We start from the raw sequence: 23,443 nt of genomic DNA on the forward strand, positions 1-23,443 counted from the left end.
TCTTACTGAAGATGGTGGGTTGCTAGTGGCTGTGCCAGAAGCTATCTGGCTATGTGAAACATCTTTGCACTTATTTCTTCTTTGAAAAAGATAAATAAATACTGAAAGCTACCAGCATAGTCTGTGCCTGCAGGGAAGATACATTTCCCAACAGTGCTACTGAAGAGCTGGGAACCATGTCGGTATGATAAGTGAGAGGTGGAAGCCAGGGAGGTACTTTTGATGAGTGGCAGTGGTGAATGTGCTCCCAAGGATCCAATATTCCACACGACAGTGAAGCACATGCAAAAGTAAGGCTGAAATATAGCAAAATGAGAAGTGAGACTTCAATGTGCAGCTAAGCAGGACTTTTTTTTTTTTTCCTGGGCTATGAATAGCAGGAATACTGTAAGCCCCATATGCCTGCCTCTTCAGTGCCATTTGATGTCTAATTGCTGCAGCAGCTTTGATGGGCTATGATCCCCACTGTGGCTTTGAGACAAAGTAAAATATGGGTGAAGTAGGAACTCATTGATTCTGGTACATAATTCATAAAGCTTCTGTGAAAAAGATCCAGATCATGAATTCCAACTTGATGAAATATTCAAAGGAGGATAAATATGTTTGCAGGTATTAGACTCCTTGGCACTTAAAATCTCTCAGGACATTGTGCCAGAGACTTTGTGGCCACGCTAATCACTCTGTGATGTGTGCACCCTACCAGAAGAGGAGGGGTGAGAGAATAGACAGTGAGGGAGGGGTGGATGGCCCCAAAACCATTGCACAACAATGGCTGGGGAAAGGAAGGAGTTATGTGCTCTTCTGAGGGTCTACACTGCTCTGTGAGGGAGAAGTCTGGGAAAGTCCACAGACAACAATCCCTCTGTGTAGGTTCTATGTGGGAAGGGCAGGGCACCAGCCACAAAGTGCACATTGCTGACATTGATTTCTCCAGTATATTCTCACAACCATGATCAAATGCACTGTGGAGAAGCTGTTTGGAAACCCTTAGTACATGTGGTGTCTTTATAATCAGGTATGTTGCACTTCACTTACCATGAGGTAGTGTAAGTGTGTGGAAAGTGTTCACCAGCTGAAAGATGAAGTATGTTTGAACTGATAGGGGCCAAATGCAAAATGAGAGGGTAGAAACCACTGAGCAACAACTTTGAGGAACAAGATAGCAGAGGGAAAATATTATGTCAAAAATTATCTAGATTCCAATGATACAAGGACTTATAAGTTTCCTTCAGTTTAATGACTATCTTATGCTCGCATGTATATACAGAAGGTAAAATTTGGTCTTCCTATGCCTAGAAAAAAGGTTCCTTCCCAGTTTCAATTAAAAAAATAATAATTTAGATTCTTAAGACTGCATATATAGCCCTTTTCTGATCGCTATTTTGGATAGGAGTTACATCTTAGTAATATATTATGTCAAAATGTAAGGGCCAGGATCTACAGTAATATCCTAATGCTTATAATAAGTATGGAATTTTCTTACTCAGTAGCTAAGTGAGTGAGTGAGAAAATCAGAAGCACGAAACAGAAACTATGGGAAGTCAGTATCCCTATAAGAATAAAAAAAGAAGATAACATGAGAAAGATTTTTCAGGAGTTCATCACTGCCACTCATTAATTAGCCTGCCATTCTAATTGGTAGCTTTTTCCAATAGTATTTAAGGAATAGCCTCTTTGTTGGTTACCTAAGCAGTTCTGGCTATGGCTTTCCACTGTAATTCTGAACAAAAATCCATCAAAGTCTTGGATAGGTGTCCATATATTTGCTACTAAGCATTACTAGCAGTATATATGTAACTATGTAGTGTAAGCAACAAAAAGGACTGAATACACAGAGAGATGGGAACCAGTTCATCTTTTCTGCTCCAGATCAGCAAAGACTGAATTGGTTGATATTTGATTCAGAAACCAAGTAAAATTCAAATTACTTCACTGCTGATTGGGAAAATTATACTATTTCTACTAAGTCATACATTTCAACATATATTTTTTTCAGGTGTGTTTTATTTCTCAGTTAAAATTCTCATTAAACTTATTTTAAATGTCAGCCACCTCCAGCCTTCAGATTTCAGCCCTCAGGAGAGGAAAAGCTTTTATAAGGTCAAGAATCAGCTGTAGCAGAATTACAATCAATGTCTTCAGGAAAAAAAGATTGTCTTAGTTGCTATTTTCTCCTCTCCTTTCATTATTAATGCAGCCGATGAGCCATGAGTAAAGACAAATAGGAGTAGAAAATACTGTTGCCAAACATCTTAAAAGGTTTTTGTCTGGAGCATTGAAAGTTATTACATTTCTAGAAAGCACAGAACCATTTGTTTATCTCTTTGGTAGTTATACTCTTTCATTCAGTTGCAAGTTGGTTTATATTATTATACTAGTGCCAACAGATCCATAGAGGGACTATTTACTTTCAAAGTGTAGTAACCTATTTTTCCTATTTCTGTACATTAAGGTATTACCATGCAGACTGCAGGGTACGCCTAGAGGCTAATTTAGGAAAAAATAAAGGACATCAGTCTTCTCAGCATTTTTCCACAGCCAATGAAGGGAGAGAGCTCTTCTGAGTGGCCAATTCATGACATTTAACGTTAAGTATAACTGTTCTCTCTCCACAGACTCTAGACAGAGGGTGGCTGGCCCTATATTAACATTATTCTTGTAAATAGCTCCATGACTAGAGCATTCATCTACACAGTGACGTTGAGAAAGCATAAATCCAGCTTTAACCACCAAGTACATTTATAAAAGATTAGTTAAACTGTGTTAAATCCTTGCACAGCCTCTGGAAAAAATGGAAGTGAATAAGCTGAACTGAATAAAAGCTACTTTTGTTCCAATTAAGTATCCATCACAGATCCGAATGAAGTTAAATGAGATGTAAAAATGAATATTATTTTTCCTTAATATTTCCCTCTAGACAGTTTTCCCTTGTAAGGTAGATCACCTGCTCTAAGTATGCAACCCGTTTTGCTGTGTATTGCTTTTTCCATGGACAAGTCTTCAGAGCCTAAAGCCTCCACATTGCAGCTGGTATCTCCAAACCCTTAGCTATTGCAGTGACAACTGTTAAAACGGTTGCCAGACCTCTCTGATTAGTGTAGTAGGAATCACAGGAGTTAATCCATGATCAAATGAAAGAGAACTATTTTTTTTTCATCTCTCATTTTGCTATATGCAGAAGGAAACACAATGTCTTACTGTTGGACAGACTTTGCAAAGCGCTTTTTCTCTGCATTTTCCCTGAGAAATTGATTTTACTTGAGCAAAAAATGTTGCTTTGTTGGCATTCATATCTGGTCTGGAAACATTTAGTAGGTATAGACAGCAGTTATTTTGGCGTGCATCTCAATATTTTACTTGTGATTTTAAAGAATAATGGGTTTGACTAAAATTACAAATAAAATAATGTCATAGACTAATGCTGGTGGTGCATGTAGAAAGCTGTTTTTGAAACAAACTTAAGCTGATACATTTGCAGAGGGTTTTTCAGGTCAGAAATGCAGTGCATAATCAGAGCTCTGAGGTACTGCTGAAGGAATGGAAAAGGAAATGAAGCACTGGTTCCTGCCTGCTACGGTTACAGCCTCCTCCTCATAGTTCACCTAATGGTATTCATCCCATCTTTCCTTCCTTTGGCAATCTTTCTGTGGAGGAGCATACAGATGTTCACTATAATATTTACAGAAGCATTTCTGCTCATCTTAATCTTCTCTGAAAACTCTTTAAATTGCTGTGGAGACGAAAAATGCTGTTGGGAAGGAAACTGATTTAGGATGCCTTAAGATGAAATTTCTTCCTAGCACGTTCTACATCCCTTTATTCGTCAGAAAATAAATAAATAAATAAATAGTAGTCCATGGATAAAATACAGAAAATACTCCTGCTCAAAAAGTAGTAGCTAAGTAGAACAGATTTGTCTGCAGCTGATAGCAGGTAAGGAGGACCTCCCCTGAATCAAGAAGCAGCACCCAGGAAACATGGATAAAAAAATTTAATGGTGCCACCTGACATTTGAACAAGGCTGAATTAGTGGCCAGCATCTCACATACAGATGTGCAAAATGGATCTCACCGCTGATCTCTCACTGCTGGAAATTTGAAGTTCTTCTTAACAGAGAGGGACAATTTTGCTGTAAGTGCTTTTTAAACATGTGAGGGGCAAAAACAAGGTTTGTAAGAGAACTATGAGTCTAACACAATGGGATGCTACAAAGGACTGATGTCAAGTACCTTGGGATGATCAGTTATAGCACCGAGAGATTTTATCTATATTGTATGGGGGCTTTTGGAGTACGCTTTTGGAGCATTAGCTAACTTTCACAAAAAAGAACACTAGTTGCATGCAAATAGATAGAGCAACAAATCTTTAAGAAACAGAGAGACAGACAGGCAGACAGACAGACTTGTGACATCAAAAGCATTCAATAAGGCAAACAGGCCACGTTTTCCTTTGATTTCCACGCTAGAGATGACTACTTGTTAGGAATAGGCAGAGGACTGTACCACCCCAGGCTCGACAAAACAGTATTTAATAGGAAGTAATGTGAGAAGAAAAATAGTGACCATGTAAACTGTGGATGGACAGAATAATAATATTTTGGGAGGATACTTTACAAAAAGTAGCAATATCCAAGGACCTACTTGTTTATTGTCTTGCCTTCTGCTATTATGGCCCAGATCTCCTTATTTCCTGTTTGACAGATTATGGCACATCTACAAGCACATTTTTCCAGAAATAGTTAGAATCACAGACAAAACAGAAATTATACATAAAAACTGTAGGCCCTTAATATTTGTGTCAGCTCAGATAATATGTTTTTGTTTCCATAGTGGCTTTGTTATAACCTTGGGGAATGTCATGCTGCTTCTAATTCCACACAGGATCAAGATGAGCTGTCAGTTTCCACCACAAGATTCTGCAAGTAGCTTTAGAGGGAAAAGGTTCCCACTGAAAATTTGGAAGAAGAAACAAATTTAAGATCTGCTTATTTGTGCCTGAATACTGGGGAAGGAGACAATCTGGAGAGATTCTTCTCACCTAACTTCCATTTGACTAAACTGTAGCATCTACAGGGTAGTTGGATATATCTGACTTAATAACCTTGTAGCTAACCAAGACCTAGTCAGTACAGTCAGTGGAGACTTGACAGCACCTGTTTTTCACAGCTTTTCACAGTATATTTTCCAGTACTTCCTGAGGCCTCTGGCCATTCTGAACAGGCACATTAAGAATCACGCTTTGTCCCAGAGAATTTCTAGTTCAGTTAGTCAAGACATAAAAAATGGTGAGAAAGGCATTATTATCATGTACTACAACTGTGTTATTTCTTTCCTCTCATTCCTACATGATGTGAACTGCATACAGATTAAATTCAAACATGGGAGTGTCAGGAGGATGTGAAATAGCATTATTTGGAACAGAGTTCTGATGGAAAATGTGCAATGCATCACTAACTATGGAGAGATACAGCCAGCCCTTCAGCTCACTTTTATTCTTGGGTCAAACATGCACCCGGATTCTTCATGAAAAAATGCTGTGCGTTTCTTTCTAGCAAAACATATTGATGGTTCATGCATTTGGTCAAATTTCAACGGTGTAAAAATATGAACATATGGCAGATCAACAAACACCCATGCTTATGCGTGCAAGCTTATGGCTAATATAGAGGTGGGGAGGAGTATAGAAAGAAGGGGACAGACGCTTTAGGAAGGTCTTATGTGTTAGGAACAGAGAAAAATGTTTTCAAACTAAAGAAGGACAGGTTTAGATTGGATGTAAGGAAGAAGTTTCTTACAATAAGAGTGGTGAGGCACAGGCACAGTTTGTTCATAGAGGATGTGAATGCCCCATCCCTGGAGACATCCAAGGTCAGGTAGGAGGAGCTCTGAGTAACCTGCTCTTACTGTATGTGTCCCTGTTCATTTCAAGGGAGGTGGACCTGATGGCCTTTAAGGGTCCCTTCCAACTCAAATGATTCTATTATTCGAAGGCAATAGCAGTAGATTGAACTTAATCACTGTCTTACATTTTACATAAGGCCATGCACATAGTTACAGATGATACGGAACAAATCTGTAGGCCGGCAGAAGCTGGACATGACTATCTCTGATAGTTGAGATTTATGAGGAATTTAAGCAGAAGTTTTTGTTTATCTATTGCCACTTATTTGTGTAGTGTAGATCTTTATCCATGATTGATTCCATCAGACATAAAAGAAACTTATGGCCCACTTAGAGCAAAATATGCAAAATACAAGCAGAACAATGACAGGAAGAAAACTCACTCCTGAGCTCCTGTGGAGCAAGTGAGTAAAACTGGTTACACTGAAGATAAGACTACGTCCTAATGTTTGCTAACGGCTTATAATCCTTAAGACCTGAACACCTGAGCAGAATCAGAAAGATAAAAGAGGAAAACTTCATTAGTCTTGACAAATTTCATTCACTTTTATATATGGATGACAATAACCTCCTGCACTGTCATGGGAAAAATCCGTCTGACATAGTAATTTTTGCTACAGTGAAAGCTGGATGTAACTTAGCAGTACCTTGTCTGAGATACTGCAGTAAAAGTGTCAAACTGACAATTTTTTTCAGGGATTTTGATACATATTTCCTAGAAGCTAGCTAACAGCAGTGGGAATAGGGGTAAAGATGGCAACTCCACTTTCCTTTGGCCTCAGACAAAATAAATCCTTCACGAGTTTGTCTCTGATGGTGAGTTTCATAAAGATCATTTTCATATTTATATTCATAGTAGCAAGCTCAAAGGTCAGAGATCTAACATGAAAAATGTTAGTAAGTGGAAAGGCTTATATGCATATATTTTTATCCATATATAGGGGAGCTAGGGATACAGTTACTTTATGGAAGAGAGCACCATTAGACCCTTAGATTGTGATTTTGAAAAATTAACTGAGCTTATTTCCAGGATGCCTTTGTTATGAGTCAAATGAGCTACAATATAACCATATACAGAACTAAACACAAAAGAAGCATGTCTTGACTGCTTGAATTTGTACTTTCTTCTAGCTCAATTCTTTTTAAAATGCTCCAGCATGTCAGCACAAACTATATAACCTGGATATCTTTACCAAGAAAATTCAGGAATCTCTGTTCCGTTGACTCTCAGTAAAGCCTAATCTCTTAAATGCCTGTTGTTTTGAAAATGGGACTTCTGATCCTCAAAGATATTACAATCCTGGAACTTCTGTTCATTTGAATGGAAACATCTTTGAGGATCTAAACTCTCAGTCTAAGCAAGTACATTTGAAAATGTTACTCTGAATATCTACCATTACAGATGTATGTTCAATTGAAAGTTAATTCAGACTACAGTGTCATTTGAAATGTAATAAATTTTCTGAAATAATTCTGTGAATACAAGCACACAATCCACCTGCAAGTGTGTACTTTAACAGATCACTGACTTTTGATCAGGCCACACCAAACCCCCATTCGAGAGTCTGTGGTCATTCTGCTTGCAAGGTAATGAGGGTTAATACCGAGCATCAATTGATGGTAAGAAAATCTGTGCTTTTGTAGTCGATTCTCTGCCCATACCCTGTATGTGGATATGCTTGCTGAGTGTCCACATGTAGTTTTTTACCTTCATTCAACTAAGTCCATCATCCAAGCAGATTATATTAAAGTGAGGTATAGTTGCTCTTGAGTAGATCTTTACAAAAGTCAGTCTTCCAGATAAAATGCTAGGCACATACTCTTACTGAGACTTCTATAACCTCTAAAAGTGGTGGAGAGATATTGCCATGCCCACAGGCAATTCATCCTGCTCTAAGACAGCATCTATGAGAGTCACTATCTGCTTATGACCAGGAAGCAGTGACACTTACTGTTTAGAGGCAAAAGTAAGACAGATTAATCCTGCCTTAAATGTTCAAATACAGAAGATCTCAGAAGTTGTAGAATAGGTTTACCTAGGTAATTTCATGCACAACACAGCTCTAAGTCTTCATTAACTCACCACAACAATAGGTAGAACACCAGATAAGACAATCAGTGCATTTTTTTTTTTAAACCTTGCATAAGAAGCAAAAAACGGGGGTGGGGGGTGTGAAGTAAACTACTGTGGTGCTCTTACCTACTGTGTAATATTTCAGAAATTAAAATAACTGAAATTAAATAATGCACACCTAAATACTATACGCTGCATGCCTTAATACTGTATATTGGTATGGAATTTCTAAAAAGGATGCTGAAAGTTTCATCATACAAAATTGTTTGCTTACAATCCTTCCTTATTATGTAAGTATTATTAAGCTTCCATCTGTGAATCTACGAATGGATTCACATGAGGAGATTTAGTTTACTGTAGTGTTTAGTCTGTGTCATGTTTTTATCCTGAGATGATTCACACATATTAGTTACCTAACTGGAAAGTATGCCTTCCATTAACAGTTTAGAAAGGTTAAAAGCTGTAGAGTTAAGTTATTCATTTGTGGGGTCAAACAAATACTTAAACTCTAACCGCAATTCATTACAGCTGCTACCTTTTTGCCACCAGATGAAAAACAGAAGCGAGTTAAATTCTGCTCATCAACATGTAATGTGAGAAAGAATTTATCCTATTTTTATCACTAAAGAATCAGCACTAAGTAACGTTATGGGACTGCACTGAAATTCACAGTGACCCAATAACTTCTGCCACACAGTTGTGGAGCAGCTGGGATGCAGCCTAATGCACTTGGTGGGTTACACAGTGCTGCGAAGAAAAGGCCAGCACCCTTCCTGACCCTGTGCCAATGAGCTTCAACCTCTCCTCTATTGGATTAATAAAAATACAAATATTTTCAATGACCATAAAAGCATTCATCCCTTTGTAAGTGACTAATATTTTATACCATTGCCTCAAAGTTTGCTGATGAACATGTCCGAACTTGTCCAAGCTAGTCCTGGGCAAGGGTTGCACTGTTCGCTCCTGCCCCTCCTGGGGTTGACCCCTCGCCGCTTCTCCTGTGCTGACCCGGTGCCACTTCTCCAGGACAGCCGCTTGCTGCTCAGGGCAGCCCGTCGCTGCTGCTGCTCTCCCCGCTTCTGCCACCCCTGCTCTTCTGCCTCGGACCGCCGGAGCTGCTTGGAACCAGACCGCCCCTAGGATCCTGGCTGGTGACTATCCCCGCGTTGTACAAACCCTTGCTTCTTTCCTATCTTTCCTATCGCTCACCTTCCCTTCCCCATCACCTTAACAGTGTCCGCCTTCCCCATCTCCCTGGTTTATAGTTGTAATAAACTGGTCGGACCAACATTTGAACCGTTGTTTCTTAATCTCACGCTGGGTATATACATAATCTAAGAACCTCATCTCCCTCCTTTATATTGGAGCATGACACCCTTTAAGTTCCTGTATTGGTTTGCTAACTTTCTACAGTCATCAACTGCCTCTTCAGATTATTAATATATTATTAGGAAATAGTTGTGTATGATTTCAAAGATCTACATAATGCTCACAGGCAGGAAAACTGTTAAATTGATTCTGGTCTCATGATCTCCTGCCATCCTGCAAGGAGTATCTAGCAAGGAAAGAGAATACTTTATTTTTTGCAGTGTTGACTCCCATAGCTCCAGCTTTAGGAAAGCATTTGTCTCTGTGGGACACAGATGATGAATAATGCAATGATGCCAGTATGGACTGTTTGATAGGTCTGCTTGCAATGGCAATTTAAGTATCTCTAACCAACACAGGGGAACATGTGGAGGCCCTCCACAGCCCCCGAGGTGGATGAACATATCGGGGACTTTGCCTGCTACTTGAGATCAGTGTTAAACGAGGTTGAAAGATAGGAGGGTGAGGAGCAATGAGCCCAAAGTCTCACCCAGAAGATTACACAGCAGCAAGGAGAGTGTAAGCTGCCCCTGCTGGAGACTGTATGGAAAATTTATGCATATATATTAAAGGAAGAGAGCCAGATGAAAGGTCTGAGGGAGTTTAGAATTACGTTTCCTCCCTGCATTGAGTGGGCTCCCTGAAGAACTATATTACAAGCTCTTACAGCAGCTCTTAGGATCATGGAATTTTTCCATTAACCAAACATGTACCAACTGATCCTCTGAGCTAGTGGTGGAAGTATGGCTGCTGTGTTGCTTTCTCCATAATCACTCTTAAACCAAGATGAGGAGGCCTATGGTGAAAAACTCCACTACATCTTTGGCATTTGAACTCTTCTACTGGGGTACTGGTTACTCAGAGGTTGGGTAAGGAATGAGTCTAAACGGGTCACGTTATCTCTTGAGGCAGAGCACACTGGTGCTATGCAGTTACCTTGAAGTCATCCTCATCTCAAGGCAGGTAAAGGCAAAAGCAAATAAAGAATCTACTTATAAAATAAAAAAATAAATAAACACTATGAAGATTTATAAAGATGTGACAAAACAGAAAGAAAACTATATTTAATCCACTTATTCTGAGATTGAATCTAAAGATTGATCTCTTCCCCTGTTTCCAGCTGACAAGCTGTTAGGCATTTACTTAACCCACATGGTTAGGAAATCTGTCCCTGGGGACAATCTGGATTTTAACTTACATTTATAGGAGACATCCTTGAGCTAGAAAAGTATGTTAAATTTTGTATCTAATTACTCCTGTCAGCTTTCCTTGGAGATATATGTGGATTCTTAACTCCTTTTCCCTCCTCATTTCTTCCCCTCAAAGATTATTCATCCTTAATTTCCTGTCTTTCATGTAAGTATGTAAAATGGCATCTGCATTTTGTACACTTTTTTCTAGACCTGTTGAGCTTACACATAAGATTATTCAATAACAGAGAGGTGATGGCAAAGTTTGTGTGATTGATCTCCACTTCTGCTTTTACAGTTAAGAAATAGTTCCGCATTTCAATTTTTTATTTTATTTTTTTTTTTTTTTTGCATAATACTAACCCAGTGTTTGGGCCAAAACCCCTTTTCTTTTGTTTGATTTGTGGTCAGAATGAGGATTTACACCTTCTATACCCCTGTCAATAGTACCATAGTTTCCCATATGAATTCATAGCACAAAGATCAAGTACTCACCACTGCTGCTAAGACAGCGTTACCTCTCTGGCGCTCTTCTACCCTGGATCTAAGGTGTAGTAGTTCTATACAAAAAAAAAGGGAGTTTACTACTGCAAATTACCTTTGTTTTCTGTGTGGCCATATAGAATGGGAGGACTACCACTTGCAAGATAAGCTCTCAGTTTAGATACTACCTCTTATGATACACCTTGTATATCATTGCTTCAGTATGAAGGTGATTAGATGAAAATTCATTGCCACAAAAAAACAAAAAAAGAGAACAGGTGGCTAAAATAACATATATCAATTTATTGTATACAGGCCTCTAAAACAGCTTGATATGCAAAGGCTTCAGGGCTCTGTTTATTTGTCTCACTGCAGTCATTTAAAGTCATCTGGGATGCCCTACAGTACTCTGCCTGGATTTCAGCAGCTGCTCCAGTGTTTCCCTTAGGTCCTGCACCATATCTTCTAACTCTCTGTGAACGTTTTGGATACTCCAGGGCACTTCAGATGTTCCCAAGCTCTTATGCTGAGAAGGGCGAGTAAAGTGTTCAATATCTACCACATGCACTCACTCAGAATAATGACTTTTATTACCTGTATACTCTTCTCATCCTTCTTGTTCTGCTGTTACTCAATGATTCCTTTCCAGATATGAGAACCAAATTCATGTTTCCTTTATCTACACAACGACTACTATACACAGGCTATCCTTTTTCAGGGTCCTTTTGCAATATCAGTATTATCTGATCTGCAAGAAATTTTAGGACCCAACAGGACAGGTGAAGGAGGGCTGAGCATGCACCTATAAAATATAAAAGCTGAATTAAGACAAAATTGATCCAGAACAGCAATTATTCCTTTGCTTTTCTTTGAATTATCTCCACTCTCCCTGCCTTTCCCTACCTTCATTTCATGCTACTTGGAGTAAGATTTATTTTCAAGAAAAAGTGGTGAATTATGGCCACAGTGCTGCAGCCTCTCAGACCTTATATATCACAGAAAGCTCTTTACCAGCGATGTATTGCTAAGAGTATTTTTGCAAAAACTTCACCTATTCTGCAGGGTTTTCTTTAGAAAACAGCACAAGGCAGAGTTCAAAACTGTGGTGTTTGTGTGGGTGTGTATCTCTTCTTGTTTCTGCTCACGCTGCTCAGATTGGAGGACGTATTTCTGTGTTCTAATGGGTGTCAAACCAGTCTGGATTTCTTGGCAATGACTTGTAGTATCTGACAAGTAAGAATTTTGAGTAGAAATGAGTTTTTGTTCTCTGAGAGCCACTGAGGAAACAGCTCTACACCAAATCTCAAATTGCTCTAGAGAGATACGCTTGGATGTCCTTGCTGTGTCTTTGTTCCCTGCCTAAGGTAGAACTGCTTCTGATTCAAATCTCAGTTTCAAACAGGAAAAATATAATGAATACATCTAATACTGCCCTGTTGGTTTTTACTCATGGTGACATTCAGGACTAATATCACGAATGCCAGAGCTACCCACCTACCACTTATGATCTCAGGCTCTACTTTGCCTTGCTCCATCTGGCTCCTGTAGCACGAAAGATTGCATTCAGTGGACATGGCTCTCTGGAATGATCTCTGCTTTCTTTGTATGAACTCAAGTACTCACATGATCAGGCAGCAGCACCTGGGAGCAGCAGGGTAAGGGCTTCGCCCAGTAGCAGTTTCCTCATGTCAAACACAGCAAGTCCAACTCCACAGAGCACACTACAAAAATGACCTCTGGTATACAGATGTTTCATCTTGGCCTGTAGCTGCCTTCTGCCAATGTTTTTCCTGATTACTAAATATAAGTTTCCTGTGGGATTCCAATGGCTGTGACTCCATCCAGACAGCTAACTGCTTTGTTTAGATGGTACAACTTTAATGCAAGTGCAAGCCTGAGCTTTGCCCCTGTCCATGCTGAGGCTCCACATGCTTCTGTCTCTATTTCTCTCTCTAATTATGGGCTCAGAAACATAGCCTTTGTTTTTCACACACTCATTCAATCACAGGTCTGACCACTCAGTACTTTTACCCCACCACTGCTTCCAAAGTGAGATTGAAGGCGGCTAAAGAAGAGAGGAGATGGGTTTAATTTCTTGGGGATATTTGGTGAAAATCCTTCATAAAGCTCTGGAGGAGGGTAATGAAGGCCCAGGGAATACGATCTTAAAGGCTTTTCTGACTTTCTAAAGGCTGCAGCAGAGTGGGAAATGACATGCTGCATTTCCAGCACCTTGCTTCACTTCAATTTAACTAGCAGCATTTGATGAAATGTTCTGAAAGTTGTTTTATCCATTTTGAAAATAAATACAGACAGAATAACTTGAGAAGTAGCAATATAGTACCAAATCTTTCACTTTCACTTTGTCTTGTATTATGACCACTCTTAACCAGCTCAGTACTACAAAAACTAGGAGCCAGAGGCAGTTGAAAAATTGGTTTGCATGGTTCTAGTCAAACCTGTAGAAAAAAGACATCTCCACCAGAAAAGTCTATGATGCAAACAGCATTTCCACTGAATTCTCACTCAGAAGATAGATAAGCTACTTTGGACAAAATCTGATTTTATACACTTAGTCCTTTGAGTATTAGATTTTTGGCAGCCAGAAATATCTATACATTAAAAAAAAAAAGAAGGAAGAAAGTTGTTTGTCTGAGAGTGCTGTTCATATGAAGAATGTCAAACAGGGAGTTACAGAAATGTGCAAATCAGAATTAAAAAAGAAATCAAAATAAAAATAATTGCAAATCAACCTTAAAAATCTGGTTTGAGAAATCAAACAATTGCAAATCAATTACATACAAATGGATAAAGTACAGAGAGAAAGATACTGGTCAGATGGTTGACTTGTTTTGGTGTTACTGTTTCTTGTTTCAGTGAATATGACATACACATTACCTGCAGATGAATTGATAATGATCAAGAAATTTATTACATAACCTGACAAACAAATTATGAATGGCAGAGCACAGAGTAGAAACTTTCTCCTGAAGAAATGGGTAAGAGAGGTGTTCAGCAAACTGAATTGCCATGAAGGAAAAAGTGTTCAGTTACTGGTCCCTGTCGCCTGTTCCCTAAAGACTAGCAGGGAGTATAACCCAACTTTCCTTGATAAGTTCCTGTAAAAAAAAAACCTCTTACCACTGTTTAGAAGAATCTTTCTGCCTGTCTGAAGACTGTCATTTTGTGATTTCCACTATCTTCATGATTTAGAAAAATGCCTTTGTGATACTGGGTGTCACATAGAGGAAAATTACGGGACAGGAGCTCTAATTTTATTAGTAGATACTCAGGCACACCAGCAGACACAACCTAAGAAAATGTATCTGGTCTGTCTACTCTGATCTAAAGAAAAAGCAAGCATTATGAGTTGGGCTATCTGCTGTGATGACAAAGGTCCTTCACCAAGTGCATAAGCTAAGCCAGCACTCCCCTGCTCTTTCTTACCAAGTTGTCTAAACTGTATCTCCTAAGCTAGCTGCTCCCAGATGGAATCAAGAGACATGGAGCTCTGCTCTCAATGGTCCCTACCAGCACCTGTGAGATGAAAGCACCTTTGTACTGCAACACTTTTAGTGGCATTAGAGTTAGCCCAGGAAACGTCCAGGAACCATTGGGCAACAAATAAAGCTTTATTTTCAGAATATGACCTGTCATCATCAGGAAGGCAGTAAAAATAAGTCTGGATTTTTATGCTGTCCCAGGTGGTGGTGTCTTCCTCCTTTGATATTCTCCTCCCAAGAAAAGAACTTAGGGGTGTTTGGAGAAGATGAGGGGAAGGCAAATGCTTATAATTTGCTTCTTCAATGATGAAGTTTCTGCTGGGACATCCCTTATGCTTTCAGTTGTTGCAGTATTAGATAGGGGAAAACAGAGATGCTGTCATCCAACAGTTCTCCTCCTTTTTATACACTGAACTTTACTAGAGCTATGTCAAGAAGAAGTTTGGGAAAATTTGTTTAATTTATATCTCATCCTCTGGCTCTCTTGGGATACCTGAGGTGTAGATTTTCTGAGTTCTTGATGAGCAAATGAATGTTATAGCATTTTCTTGTTTCTCATAAAATAAAATAAAACAAAATAAAATATAACAAAATAAAATATAACAAAATAAAATAAAAATAAAAAATAAAGATTAAACTAACTGAAGCTTTGATGACTATTTCCATGGATTCAGTATGTATCAAAGGCAATCAGCTGAGTTAGCTCTTCCCCTGCCTCCCACACAAAGAAAAGGATAACAGGTGATGCTGTGCTAGGCACGGGCATTTAAAGTGATCTTAGAAAATTCTTTTCCCATCCCAGAGGGCTTGGGATAGGAAGAGGGCATCTATGTCCACAGTATAAATGGAAGAAAAAGGAAATGGCAAGGCATGGGATGGGGGAGGCAGACTGGAAACAGGGGTCTGCTTCTGGGATGAGTGCTCAAAGTACACAATGAAGGGACTCATGTTTCACTGAAATCATAGAAAACAGCAGTTCTGTTGCCAGTTAACTCGATGCAGACATACTGTCAAAGGAATATTTGTGCTCAGGCAAAAGCCTTGGTGATGGCTGCAGATGCGTTCTTAAACAGAGCTCTACTTCATTGGTGTGATGGCTAGACTTGGCATTAGAGGGATGCCGCAGGCAGGAAGGATGCAATTGAAAGGCAGAGATGTTCCTTCTCTCTCTGGCTTGAGCCTGGCTCGACCTGCAGGCAACACTGTGGCCCAAGGCTGCAGGCAGCTGTCCTGCTGCTCTGCCATAAGGGAGCTCTGCCCCCTAGAGAGTCTTCAATCCACAAAGAGCAGTTTTGCCGTGTTTAATTTGCACCCTGCTGGCACTAATGAGCACATAATCTGAATAAGGCATTTGCCTCCTTGGCCTCCAAACCACCTCTGGAGCAGAGGCACATGATGTGCATGGAAAATCATGCATTCTCCTGGCATCTCCAAGGGTGATACAGGCAGCCCAAACAGCAGGGAATGGGCAGCTCTGCAGAATTCTCTGACATGGCTGCCACCAGTAGTTGTGCAGGACACATCTTGTGAGAGAGGATTGCAAAGGGAATGCTGTTGCCCTGACTGGAACAGGCTGCCTAGGGAAGTGGTGGAGTCACTGTCCCTGGAGGTGTTCCAGAACTGTGTGGATGTGGCACTGAAAACATGGTCAGTGGCCATGATGGGGATAGGCTGGCAGTTAGACCAGGTGATCTTAGTGGTCTTTTTCAACCTTAATGATTCTATGATTCTCTCAGCACCCTGTGAAACTGGCCAACATGAATGATAGAGATGGTGCTTTAACAGCCTTCGTACCTTCTGCAAGTCCAGCCTGATGCACAAGGTTTTTTTTGCATGTTGAATCTACAGACTGACTACTGTGCCCTCTCCCCAGTACGTGGAGGTGTTAAAACCTGGCCAAGCATGCTCCACCATTTAATTCTGTTCTGGCTACAATCCCACTTCCAGAAGAGAGCTTTCCTGAGAACCACATGAACATATGTATCTGTGGCAGGGTCCTAGAACTTACGTCTTTGGCATATTTTTCCAAGAAGGCTTGTGACTCCCATCACAAGCACTTATGTGCAAGATGTACTCAGAGCACTTCAGGAGATGTGGAAACATAGTTTTTCCATTTTGTCCCTAAATCTTCCACTGCTGTTCCTTCAAACCTTGCAAGGGATGGTTCATTCTGGCTTAATTGTCTGGAACCAAGAAGATGATAAGAACAATATAGTTGAGATCCCTCAGACAGAATAGAAGATCCAGCTCCTTCAACTAACAGGGGGTGAGACAGAAGCTAGGTAATGCATGCTATTGTCCTGAAGAGGTTCAAGGGACACTCATCACCTTGTTCTATGAAGCTTCTGAGGAACCTACTGTAACTGCTGCCACAACTCCTGGTTGGACCTGGGGGAGTTAGAGAGATTCAGAGGGGCACATTACTGGTGGCAGCCAATCCTTTGCATTAGGAACACAGGAAGATTTCTCTGAGTTGCTGCCAGCCTTCCAAGAGGGAGCAGCAGGCATTCATTTTACTGCCTTTTATCTGAAACTGTTTTGGTATTTGTGTTTATTCCTTCACTTTCGTTATGCCTTTCTTCTTGTTAAAAAAATGAAAAGAGAAAAAAGAAGAAAAGAAATGATAAAAGGAAACAACTCTTGTCTTCTATTAGATTGTAAGGGATAAAAGTAAAAAGCTCTTGAAGGTAGGGGAATCAGGATGCAAATTAACAATAGCACATTAGAACAGCCATAATGATGACATATAGTTAAATCTGTGAAACCGTTCCTTCAGCTCTGGGTGTAAGAGCAGGAGTGTGGCAGTTCAAGAGCCTGAAAAGAGTTTGAGGATTGTATTTAACTTAAAACTCAGTGGAGGCACACTAAAGGCTTGAGTTCAGGACAGGTTGAGGGACACTTCAGATGGTACATCTCCGGGTACCCCTTCTTCTACCACAGGTAGAGACAGAGAAGATAATACAATTTCTCACTGTTCAAACTGTTAACATGAATGGGAAAATCTCATAAATCTAGTGAGGTTATTTTCCTCTGCCATGAGCTCAGTTAAGTTTCCCATCCCTCCATCATTCTGCTGTTCACACTGTATAATGCACATTGGCTTCAGGTGTGGACAAATGGTCATGCTGAGATCTCCAGCTCTTGCCTGGGACTGTCTCATTACTGAACTCTCCTTCCAGGTACTCAGTGGAGGATGTGTTGCCTATACCGCACCATTATGAAAGCTGCTGATCAAGAAAAATGATTGTGAAAAGCTATTTTTCCTTCCTTTAAGGAAGGAAAAGCATCTCTCATTGTTTCTATCTGTCATTCACTTGGGATACTACTGGACTGCAAGTATATTACCTCTTCCCTGTCAGAGATAATCTGTGTTCTTTCAGAACTGCCTGTTTCTTTCCATTTCTCATTTATCACTTCACAACTCCATGGCCAGAAAGAGAAACTTTCTCATGCCTGATGTCTAGAGCTGGAATTTTCAACTATTCATCTTATGGATTCCTAGCAGTTCTCCAGTTGATGTACAAATTGCATAAGAAATTGACTTAATGTGAATTTCCTCCACATCTTCCTTGGAATGTCTGTGAAATAGTTGACAGACAGAAGAGGGCTTGAAAAGCGTTAATTGAAATCCGCCTCTCTAGAAAAACTCAAATCCCCTTTGGGCCTCCATGTTGTACAGGCTCCTTTGTTCTTCCCATTTTTAGAGCTTTTTTCTTCTTTCTTCTTGTTTTCCTACTTCTGTCTCTTTTGCACGCCACATATTTACTGGTATCTATCTTCTCATTTTAACTTCATTGACAAAATGGTGGAAAAATGGCTCAAAACTACTATTGTTTTCAGGAGAATGTCTTCACGCATTGTCATGTTGGGAGCGCTCCTCATGCTCTGAGCTTTTATTTTTCATGCCACAAGCTGATCCATGAGCCAAGCCCTGTGTCTAAAGCGGCCTATGGACCACTGGTCTTGCAAGGTCAATAACTTGTACTGCTCAGTTCTCCATGCAGAAATAGACCAATCAAAAGGTCACATATCTGAGAGGAACTTTAATAGGAATATTGTTTTCCCTGGTAATTATTTCAGCCATTTGGGGATTCCACCGACCTCAAAAGTGAGAAGTGAGCTCAAGAAAAATGATTTAAAAGGAGAATCTGATTACTGCTGAAGTTTCCCCTGCAAGACTCATGTACATTAATATTGTACAGTGTTCAGTTTATTTACCTGGATAAATGTGGATCTGAATTGAAATCCTCAGGGCTTTGAAACTAGAACCTTCCTGGGAAGAAAGATGTAATGTTACCAGTTCAAAACATTTGTAAAAATCATGTCTGTCTACCTAAAGCATTAGGGAACCCTTAAAAAACTTCTCATGTCTAAAATCATAATAATTTGTTGATTTGTATTCTTTTGAACCAAAAGCAGGAAGTAGGACAGCCAAGACAGCTGTCCAAAAGGAGTGTATGTGAATGGGAGATGATCAGCAAAGCTGCAAGTGAATTGCCTCCCATAACTGGATGCTTAGAAAGGGAATTCGACATCCAAATCTCTACCACTACACTGTGCTGTTCCCTGGGTCTAAGCCAACAGCTGTGTGCAGGCCAGATATCTGCTGTGGTAGGTGTACATGTGAATTCTGGATTATAACAAGTCAAGCTGGGACTGTTGTTAATACAACCATGTAGTTTCCAGTATACTATGTATATTCTCTGTTCTCAAAGAGCTTTAGGAGGGAATCAGGATCAGCCTCCTTTTACAAAAGAATCTGAAGGGCAGGAAAAGAATGGAGTGCTAATGAGTCCACTCATGCATTTTCTATTTAGACCATGTTCCTACAAAGTGCCTTGGAATTTGGAGGCACAAGTTGCTCTAAAATGCTGATATATTTTCAGTCACTCTTATTAATGTGAGAGAAGTGCTACAGCAAAATGCAGTCTTTTAGGACATGAAATACTGTTTTATTCCATGAGTATCCAGCCAGAGATGCAGGCCAGCAGCCTTTGATGCTGAGCATTCTCATTCGCCAGCATTACACATCATGTCATTGCAAAATGGTCTTTGTCACTGCCAAAGCTTGAGAATGCCTGTGGTAATAACAATAATAATAACAATAACAACAATAATAATAATAATAATAATAAAGTGGAATTATTACACTAGGTTTCACAGTCTGTAAAAGAAACAACTTTTTTTTCTGTTTTCTTTTTAATCATGGTTTTTTTTTGTTGTAGTTGTTTTTGCTCTTTGTTTGTTTGTTTGTTTGTTTGTTTTTAAAAGGAACAGTCTTATAGCTGCATTAAGGAAAAGGCTTTGGATTTTTTTTGTCTCTGTTTTTAGAACTGCTCTACAAATTGATAACCCCTTTTCTCCCAATCCCATAAATAAATAAATAAATAAAATAAAAAAATAAATAAAATGAATGTAGAAGGTAGAGGTCCTCACTAGAGATATAGGAGTAGAATCTGTCATTTCCTTTCCAAGTATGAGCAGATGTTATTATCTGAACATACAAATCAGAATTATTACGCACTTTATAAAAAGGTGCATCTACTCTATGAATAAATTTAGTACAAAATTCACTGTTCTCCTGAGACTTCAGGAATCACTAAAAATTCACCTGTGCACTCCAAAAAGAAAATAATTTAAAAAAAGCTTTTATAGGTTTTTGAATTGAAGAACATGTTAGAACATGGGGCACTGATATGATTCTTGGGGAAAAAAAAATAAAACCAAAAATAAAATATTTTATCCTGCTGCTTGGAATAGTAATATTCTACCATTCTGAAAGTATTTTTAGGAAGAGATTTTAATGGGAGGAGTGAAAATACAAATGTGATTTTATATTCTATCAAGAAAAATGTTGGCTGCATTGTCATGGGGTTGTTATTTCCAAACTCAAGCAATCAAAAGTCTCAGGAAGCCCCAAAATCTTGGGGTCAATTGAAAATGTCCTGAGACTTTTGAAGGAAAAAATATTTTCTTATTTTTACAACTTTATTTTGCTGCTGGCTCTTAAGCTATTCAATTTTTTTTTCCTATCACTTCTATCAGTAAAAGTGAAGGATTTTTTATATGTCAGCTGTGATTCACTCATAGCAGGACATTCTAAGAAGATGGATTTGATTAAAACCAGAACACTTTCCGCAGAGTTGTCACTGTTCAATCATTGCCAGCAGGTGGAGGGAGGTGATTCTTTCCATTTCCTCAGCTCTGGTGAGACCATACCTGGAGTGCTAGGTCCAGTTCTGAACTCCCAGTACGTTGAGATATGGACATAGTGGAGAGAATAGTGAAGAGACTGGAGCACCTATCCTATGAGGAGAGGCTGAGCGAGCTGGGGCTGTTCAGGATGGAGAAGGATCAGGGGGATCTCATCACCATGTACAAATACCTGAGGGAAGGGAGCAAAGGGGACACAGCCAGGCTCTTTGCAGTGGTTCCCAGTGGCAGGACAAGAGGCAACATATACAAATTGGAACACAGTTTCCCTCAATACTGGGAGTCACTTATTTACTGTGTGGGTGATGGAACAGTAGCACATGTTTCCCAGAGGGGTTGGAAACTCTCTCTACTCTACTTGTAGATCTCCAAAACTCACATGGTAACAGTCCTGAGAACTCTGCTTAGTGTCTGGAGCAGAGGTTGGGCCAGGTGGACCCAGAGGTCTCTGCCCACCCCAGCCACCCTCCAAGTTCGTAACCTCTCTCTATCTTTAAGATTTATTCAGTGACATGCTAGCAGTACACAGGAGTTTCTTCCTTAGGCATCTTTATTTCAGACAATGCTTGTGCTCAGCATCTTCACAGCCACTACAGACTGTGGGAAATAGAGGCAGCTCCCTGCCTTCCTGCTGTGTCATAGACCAGCCTTGAAGAGCAGCAACCAAATCCAAGCCTGTTCAGCAACACAGATGTAGGCCCAAAGCCCTGGGCCTCCTCCTTCTCAGGCACTCTGTGATGCATATTTGTGAACCCATATTATTTTCTAAAGATTGCATAAAATCCTGCCTCCAAAAAGCCTGTCACTCTCAAAGAGTTTTACTGATCATTTAAAAGTGGGTGGAAGGTGAAGTGGGAGAGAGGCATGTATATTCATTTTACTCTCAAACTGTAAAGATACCCAGTATGAGAATGATTACAGACTGCTGGATATTTAAGCTTAATGATAGAGGCTAAAATTGTATAATTGTCCTTTGGGGCATTCTAGAGAATGCACTCATATACTGAAAAATGCTAACTTTTGTGGATACACATGTGGGTGTGTGCAGGGTCTATTAGTGATTGCCCCAAGCTCAGCTGAATATCTCAGAGAGTCTGATTTAAGGAACAAAACCTTTTCCAGCTCCAGGTTTATGTTACTGATGACATACCTGGTCTCAGGGTCACACATAAAAAGAAAAGACTAAAATAATAAGGGCTCTGGTTTATTCTTAGTCTTAAGAGGACAACTGAGGTTTAGTCAAGATTTCTATTAGTGGTGGGAAGTTGAATCTTGCCCTTTGATCTGGGGTACACTACATTATCTGTGTTCTGAAATGTGAGAATAATGAGAAAAATACTATAATCCATGTGTTTCCTGGGTCAATGGTCCTCTCATAAAAAGCCCATTGCTTTTCTATGGACATACCTCTCGTTACGATCAGCAGGCTACAATAGGATATGACTTTTGAGTGCCATTCATCTACCCTTTATAATAGAGTAATTCTGCTGGAGTCAACAAAAGTGCCCCAAGAGAATCTACAAATAAAAATGAGCCAAGTGAAAATAGGACCTGTCTGAAAGCTCTGCATTACAGACATGTCTGTAACCTCTACCCTGCAGACTTTTCCAAGAATTATGTTGACAAGTGTAGCAATTATGGTATGGTGAGAAGAAGTGGCAAGCAAAGATCCATTTTAAAGAGGAAATGTGAAGATAGATACAGAAATTCCAGTTGAAGCACAGGCTGTTTGCACACAGACAGTGGAGCCTATGCAGGTGTGGCCACAGAGGATATGGCTCAGAGTGCTTGGGAAAGAGCACTCTGAGCCATAAAAAAGATTCCGCTTTTCTACTATTCCTTTCTTCCACACTCCAGCTTCAACAGCAGCTGAAACTCCTCTAATTATGGCAGAAAATTCATGAAAAAAAAGAGAAAATGACTATCGTGCTCCCACTTTGGTGAGCTAAATCTGCTTGCTGGTGACCTTGCAGGAATGTTGGAGATGGTATAGATGAAGGAAATAGGGAGGGATGAGTGGGAGCGTACTTTTCAGCAGCCATAAATCATGAGGTTAGCTCAAACATTTTTGCCTACTCTACTGTTACTATAAATCATGCAACTGCAACCCTGGCTGCACTGATACCAAAGCACCATCATAAAATACTTTTAATATATCCACAGTAACTTGTGGGTGAGGTTACCTATTACCTACCAATAGACAGACTCATCCTCTCAACCTCAGCACTGTGCTTCCTGGAAAATATTTTCTTCAAGCATCTTAATCAGAGAGAAGTTAACCTGTTATTGTAGCTAACTGGAAATTCCCTGGCAAGTATGGTTTTCCCTCCCTGCAGAAGAACTGTCAGTTCATCAAAAGCAAAATTCTTCTTTGAGACTGTTTAATTGCAACAAATCTGAGAAACAACCATGGGGCGTGAAAAACTGCCTGAAGATTTTGCCTTGCTTCCTACCAGCGCACCCTCCCATCTGGACATTAAGGAACTCCACATTTCAAGCCTGGCTCAGCTTGACAATTTTTGTACCTGGACCACTGATAAGGAAGGGAGAGCACAGGCTCTGTCTGATCTCTAGACCTCAAGCTGCAAAACCTCCTAGTCCACAGTTCCTGGCTGTGACAGGCTTTCATTGCTCACAGGCATTAGGTCTGATGAGTTGTTTAGTGCTTTGCAGCTCAGCAGTGGAATTAGCAAGGAACAGGGAGCTTTGAGC

The 23,443-nt window shown here is 39.9% G+C and overlaps 1 protein-coding gene across 1 annotated transcript in view; it reads right to left on the reverse strand.

Moving 5' to 3' along the window:
* Nucleotides 1–23,443, reverse strand: part of HMOX1 (heme oxygenase 1) — a 456,522-nt gene that overhangs the window by 412,413 nt on the left and 20,666 nt on the right. The window lies entirely within an intron of this gene.

This window comes from Cyrtonyx montezumae, unplaced genomic scaffold, assembly GCF_038088225.1.
Source record: "Cyrtonyx montezumae isolate F1298 unplaced genomic scaffold, pur_monq_1.0 scaffold_3, whole genome shotgun sequence".
NCBI lineage: Eukaryota > Metazoa > Chordata > Aves > Galliformes > Odontophoridae > Cyrtonyx > Cyrtonyx montezumae.